Source organism: Myotis lucifugus, unplaced genomic scaffold (assembly GCF_000147115.1).
Source record: "Myotis lucifugus unplaced genomic scaffold, Myoluc2.0 scaffold_559, whole genome shotgun sequence".
NCBI classification, from domain to species: Eukaryota; Metazoa; Chordata; class Mammalia; order Chiroptera; family Vespertilionidae; genus Myotis; species Myotis lucifugus.
The window spans coordinates 336,414-343,752 of NW_005871607.1; the positions used below are offsets into that span (position 1 = coordinate 336,414).

The 7,339-nt window shown below is 40.8% G+C and overlaps 1 pseudogene; it reads right to left on the reverse strand.

Moving 5' to 3' along the window:
• Nucleotides 1-838: 838 nt before the first annotated feature.
• LOC102429057 lies at nt 839-1,392 on the reverse strand (annotated as a pseudogene).
• Nucleotides 1,393-7,339: the final 5,947 nt, after the last annotated feature.

Consider the following 7,339-nt stretch of genomic DNA (forward strand, 5'->3'; position numbering starts at 1 on the left):
ACCCTAACCCAACAAAGACTACTAACCATATTAATTCAAATGAGGCTGAAGTAGTTATAAAACATGGCCCTCTATAACTGCTGCTGAGGCACAGGAAATTTACTTATGATATTCTTACTGTCTTCCTGGTCTATGAAATTTTTAGAAGGTAATTGTAATATACACCATTGGGTTCTTACAGCTTTTTCTCCAAATATTATTACAGTTTCAAATTGCACAACCAGCAGGAATCAGATTAATAATGAATGACCTTTGAGTGTTTCCAATGGGAAATAAGCGGACCATTGTAAATGAGAACCCATCTCATGATCAGACTTTGAAAACTGAAGAGGTGTATGGTGTGCCCTCAAACTATAAGCAAATGTGATACTAAATGAAAAATACAGAGAAATGAGACAGACAGCAAAATTTGGATCATGATAGCTTATAGGTTAGGAATGACCCAAAATGTTTTTCTTTATTTTTTATTGTTTTTTTTTTGTTTGTTTTTTTTGTTTAAATCCTGACCCAAGGATCTTGTTTCCACTGATTTTTAGAAAGAGTAGAAGGGAGAGAGGAGGGAGGGAGGGAGAGAGAAAAAAAGAGAGGGAGAGGAACATCGATATGAGAGGGACACAATAGGCTGTCTCCTGCATGCATCCTGATTGGGACCAGGGATTGAACCTACAATCCAGACACATGACCTTGTCCAGGCACTGCAGGCTGATACTCGAATCACTTAGCAATACTGGTCAGGGACAAAGTGTTTTTCTTTTTTTTTTTAAACAATACTAAGAATGTACTTTATTTAGTCATTTTTCTTTACAGCTGTAACTCTAGGAATTCAAAATTATCATCCTTGCCCGTGAGCTTCTAAGAGACACCAGAAAAAGTTTCAACCTTGTGCTCGACGTTGTTCTGCTGCGCTTTGTCCAGATGCACCTTGATGAGCCGGCTGCCATCCAGCTTCACGCGGATCCTCTTGCCCACGCCCACGATCTCTCTCAGGAAGACCAGGTCCAAAAGGATGGCGTCATGCACAGAGGTCAGCATGCGGCTCCTGGGACGCTTCTGCTTATTCTTTGTTCGGCTTTTTCGAGTTGGCTTGGGCAGAATCCTCCTCTGAGCGATGAAGACCACGTGCTTCCCACTGAACTTCTTCTCCAGCTCGCCTACCAGCAGGACATGGATTTTCTGGAAAGACTTGAGTTGAGGAACTGGGACGAAGATGATAATAGCTTTCCGACAGCCACCAACTTCAATTTCCTTGGCCGCAGTGATGTTCAGCTCCCGCAGCTGGGCCTTGAGGTTCGATTTCATCTCTAGCTCCAGGAAAGCCTGGGAGATGCCGGACTCGAACTGGTCTGGCTTCTCGCCATTGGGCTTCATGATCTTGGCGCTGGAACTGAACATAGCTCCCCTTGGGTCAGCGCCGGCCTCCAAAGTGTTTTTTTTAATGAAGATCAGTGGAACCTGACTGGCTCCCATTTACCTGCTTTTCACTTTTGAGAAAATTTGACCTTGACTGCCATCCAATATTACAGTCTTGCCCTATCCCCAGTGGTCCATAGTTCAGCTAGATAAACTAAGACTTCCTAGTGATGAGCCTTTCTAGCACCATGAAACCACAATTTCCAACCAAAAGGTTGGTCATCAGTGAATCATTCCATTTGATTTATGACCCAAAGGGGGAGGTGTGGAGGAAAATGGGGCCACGTACTAAAGCTGACAAGCTCAGAAAAGACCTGCATAGTATGATTTGAAAAATCAGAGACTTAAAGTAACCACATAGGATAGCCTGAAATGACAACTTTCTAACTAAAAGTGAGTCATAGTGGTAATTATGTCTTAAGTATTTTTTTCCTAACAAAGCTGAATCTTTATATTAACTGAACATGTCTGTTGTCTTTTTACATTCGAGATAACTTACATTTGGAATATCAGGAATTTTTTTTCTTTTTTTCCAGAACCTCACTGCACCAGAGTAGAAGCCATAGAACCCCTCATTGCTATTGTCATCATGTTAATTCTTAGCTCCTAACTATCCTCTTTGAACCAATGCAAAAGAAGTATGTGTCTATTTGTTTTACTTTTTATCCAATCTCAGAGATTTCCCTGTTTTGCTTTCTCCCACCTTCCTAATCTATCACCAATGAATTTTATTAAACCCCATATGCATCCTGCTTTGATTGTAATGTATAACATACGGTGCAAAATTGACACTTTTAGTTGAGATTTTGCTTCCTGGAAATTGTCGTCAGTTTGACTCAAATAAACTCATAAAAATTCTCTAAAGGTTTAAATGTTTCTTATGTTGGTAGCTGAAAATTCCAGGCTTCTAATCAAGATTTGGCCTTTATGAATTCCGAAGATGGCAGCAATATAGGCAGATGCTCCCAGGTCGTTTCCAGGAGCAAATGGAGTAAGCAGCTGAAACTAATAACACCCACCCCGAATTGGCGAAATTACTCAGCTGGTGAGATGGTTTGCAGCTGGGAAGGGCAGAACTCCCCTTGAAAGGTAAAAAAAAAAAAAAAAAACAGGGATCTGGGCAGGAAAGTTTGCCAGACCTCTGAGCCCAGAGGGTCAGAGGGAGACCGAGTGGCAGACAGCCAAGTCGCTTGGGACAGGCACAGCCCCTGACTGGGGAAAGGAGATCCTCAGGATTCCTGGCGCTGGGGGATTTGTGACCTGTGTTCTGTGATCACGGAGGACTGAGCCTAGAGGGGGCAGCCTGAAGAGCTGACCAGACCATGCAGTGCCAGTAAGAGAAGAGCTTACAGAAACTAAGCCTTCCTCGTTTTCGCAGCCGGAGTTTCTTTGTTTGTTTTCACTAAATCCTGTTCATAAGATATTTCGGATACAGACACTTACCTGTGCTGAAGAGAGGGAGAAGGTGTGGACGAGTGGAATCTGGGGAAAGGCTGAGGAGAGCGGGGGGGCCAGGAGAGGTGGCAGCGAATTGAGTGCTGAGACACCCTTGGGCCCAGGACTGGGGCAGCCATTCTCTCCGGAGGGTGGGACTCTTCTACCTAGCCCCCAGGCAAGGAGAAAAGCCACACCCAGATTCCACCCTGAACGAGATCAAGGATTAAAATAATCTGATCAGTCCCTGGGAGTTAACAGGGTCTGGCCTATAGAGGGATTTTCAATCCCAGCAACAACATAGAGCAGGGTAATGATTAAAGAACCAGCTCTGGGGAGTTGACCTCCCCAAACCAGTTTTAAGTGCAATAGAGATAATAAACCCTTGCTGCTGGATAGATAAGCTGTATAGCCTCAGAGGCCAACCCAAAAACACTGCCACCCAGAGGCTGAGCCACAAACTGACTCTTAGGTGAACACAAATTAAGGCAGTCTGGATCACAAATATGGCCTGCTTTAAAATCAGGACTGTGATTTACAACACGGAGGAACAGTGTATCGCAGGGAAATTCAACACTCTCCTGAATACCTGGCAGGACTAAGGTGAGCCAGACTGAAGAGTAGAAGAACCGAAGGACCTTCACTACTGCAATTTTTTTTTCTTTTTTCACCTTTTAACTAAGAAACCATTTTTTTTCTTCTTCTTTTTCCATCATCTGATTTTACCCTTGTAATTACTACATTTTTATTTTTAACCAGTATTATTACTGCTACCATTTTACCATTTTTTAAAGTGCCATTTTATTCTCTTTATTTTATTTTGGGATTAGTGTTCTCCATTCTATTTTCATCGTTCCTTTAGCATCAATTTCCCCTACCTCAATTTTACCTCTATGCTAAAACCCTCTCCCTCACTTTTCCCCTTTTGTTGTCCTGTTTCTCTTACCCTATTCCTGCTTTAGATTTTCCCTATTTCTTCTGTTTACCTCCTGTCAAAATTTCACCCTACTTATATATCCTATTTCCAATCCATTGCTCTAAATCCTTATACACATATCCCTTATCTCTCTTCACTATCCAAATTTTTTTCTCTTCTTTTATCTTTCTATTTTTTGTTGCTGTTTGCTTGATTGTTGAGTACATTGTTTTATTGTTGTTGTTTGTTTGTTTGTTTTTTGTGTCTGTGTGTGTGTGTGTGTGTGTTTTAAGACTGGTTGTGAGGCTGTTTTGCTTTTTATTTTTTTCTGCTGGTTCTTCCCCTCCCTCCACCCCCCCTCCCGGTTATTTTTGTGCTTCTGTTTTCCCTTGCCTCTCTTGATATTATTGGTTGTTTCTAGGTTGCATTCATCTCCAGGGAGCGGTTGCTGGAATTTGTTGGGATTAGTGGCGGATCTATAGGAGTTTTCTCCTCATATAAATAGTCTCTTCCCCTCTTCTTCTTCATTCTCTCTTTTTGCTATTTTTTTTCTTTTTTTCTTTTCTCTTTTTCCCCCGTCCTTTTTCCCATTTTCATTTTTGCACTCCATTTCCCCCCCTACTTTTATTTTATCTCTTTTATCTTTTTCTCTTCTTTCTTCTTTATCCCCTAACTCTCTTAATTCGGGTGGTCACGTTTATTTGGGGTTATTAATATCGTGAATATATTTGTGTTCAGTGCCTGGTACATGGTGCCTTGTTGTGTTGTATTTGGTGCCTTTAAATCAACGCAGCAGATCCAAGCAACAGCAGCCTCCTGAGAACCACACACTCTGTCTGAGGAAAAGCAGCTGTACGTGAAGCCTCCCCCCACAAGCCAAAAGAGCCACCACAGCTGTGAACAGCACCCACCAGAGGAGCTGCTGCCAACTGAGGAGCAGCTGCTACCGCAACCACCCGAAGAGCGACCACAGCCCAAGGAGCCACTGCCACCAAGGGAGCAGCCACTGAACGACTCAACGTCTAGATATGTCAGTGAGATCAAACATGGGTAAACAAAGAAACCCCCAAAGGAAATAAAATGAGAACTCGCCAGAAAAGCAGCTAAGTGATACAGAGGCATGCTACATGACAGAAAAAGAATTCAGAATAAGGATCCTAGAGTGCATAAACCGGATGGAGGAAAAAATCAACAACTTATGCAAGAAGCAAGAAGAAACAGATGAAAAAGCCAACTACCTATGCAAGAAGCAAGAAGAAACAGATGAAAAAATCAATAAATTATGTAAGAACCAAGAAGAAATGAAGGGCAATATAGCTGCAATAAAAAACACCATTGAAAGTATCAACAGTAGACTAGGAGAAGCGGAGGACCAGATTAGTGAATTAGAAGACAAGGAAGCAAAACACACCCAAACTGTACTGCAATTGGAGAAAAAAATTAAAAGACAGGAGGAGAGCCTAAGGGAGCTTTGGGACAACATGAAATGGAACAACATACGAATAATAGGGGTGCCATAACAACAGAAAGAGGAACAAGGTTTAGAAAACCAATTCGAAGAAATAATATCAGAAAACTTCCCTGAGGTGGGGAAGGAAAAAGTCACATAAGCACAGAGAGTCCCAAACAAGGTGAACCCGAAAAGACCCACACCAAGACACATCATAATTACCATGGCAAATGTTCAGGACAAAGAGAGAATCTTACAGGCTGCAAGAGAGAGACAGAAAATTACATACAAGGGATCTCCCATTAGATTATCAAATGATTTCTCAACAGAAACACACAGGCCAGAAAAGAATGGACGGAAATTTACAAAGTGATGCAAAGCAAAGGACTGAATCCAAGAATACTCTATCCAGCAAGGCTATCATTCAAAATTGAAGGGGAAATAAGAAGCTTCACAGACAAAAAAAAGGCTAAGGGAGTTTATCCCACCAAGCCAGCAATACAAGAAATGCTAAAGGGACTGGTGTAAAAAGAAGAAATAAAAAGCTCAGAAAGAAAACAGCCACACGAAAAAAGAAATGGCTACAAACAAGTACCTTTCAATAATAACTATAAATGTAAATGGACTAAATGCTCCAACCAAAAGACATCGAGTGGCTGAATGGATAAAAAAACATGACCCATACATCTGCTGTCTACAAGAGACCCACCTCATTAGAAGGGACTCACACAGACTGAAAGTGAAGGGATGGAAAAATATCTTTCAGGCAAATGGAAAGGAAAAGAAAGCTGGGGTAGCAATACTTATATCGGACAAAATAGACCTCAAAGTGAAGGCCATAACAAGAGATAAGGAAGGCCACTTCACAATACTAAAGGGATCAATACAACAAGAAGATATAACCCTGGTAAACATATATGCACCCAATGCAGGAGCACCCAAATTCATAAAAAAAAAAATACTCCTGGAAGATATCAAAGGAGAGATCGACAACAATACAATCATAGTAGGGGACTCTAATACACCACTGACATCTCTGGATAAATCCTCTAGACAAACAATCAGCAAAGAAACAGCAACCCTAAATGACTCACTTGATCAGATGGACTTAACAGACATCTTCAGAACACTTCACCCCAAAGCCGCGGAATATACATTCTACTCAAGTGCTCATGGGACAGATTCAAAAATAGACCACATAATGGGTCACATGCAAAGTCTCCCCAAATTCAAGAAGATTGAAATCATAAAAAGCATCTTCTCAGACCACGATGGCATAATAATAGAAATAAACTACAATAAAAACAACCCAAAATACTCAAACACTTGAAAGCTGAATAGCATGTTATTAAATATTGACTGGGTTACCAACACCCATTCTTGATAAAAACTCTCAGCAAGGCGGGAGTAGAAGGATCATACCTCAACATAATAAAAGTCATATATGACAGGCCCACAGCCAACATCATACTCAATGGACAAAAACTAACACCATTTCCCTTAAGAAAAGGAAAAACACAGGGATGCCCACTCTCACCACTCCTGTTCAACATAGTCCTGGAAGTATCAGCCATTGCAATTAGGCAAGAAGAAGAAATAAAAGGCATCCAAATTGGAAAAGAGGAAGTAAAACTGTCCTTATTTGTATGTTATTATACATACAAAACCCTAGAGACGCCATCAAAAAGCTACTAGACTTAATACATGAATTTGGCAATGTAGCAGGATACAAAATTAACCCCAAGAAATCTGAGGCATTTCTATACACCAATAGTGAACTTTCAGAAAGAGAGATTATCAAAACAATCCCATTTACCATCACACCAAAAAAATTAAGCTACATAGGAATAAACTTAACTAAAGAGGTAAAAGACCTCTACTCAGAAAACTACAGGATGTTGAAAAAAGAGATAGAGGAAGATATAAATAGATGGAAGAACATACCGTGTTCATTGATTGGTAGAATCAACATCATTAAAATGTACATACTACCCAAAGCAATCTATAAATTCAAAGCACTTCCCATTAAAATACCAACATACCAACGGCATACTGCACAGATCTAGAACGAACTCTCTAAAAATTCATCTTGAATTAAAAAAGACCCCGAATAGCTGCAGAAATCCTGA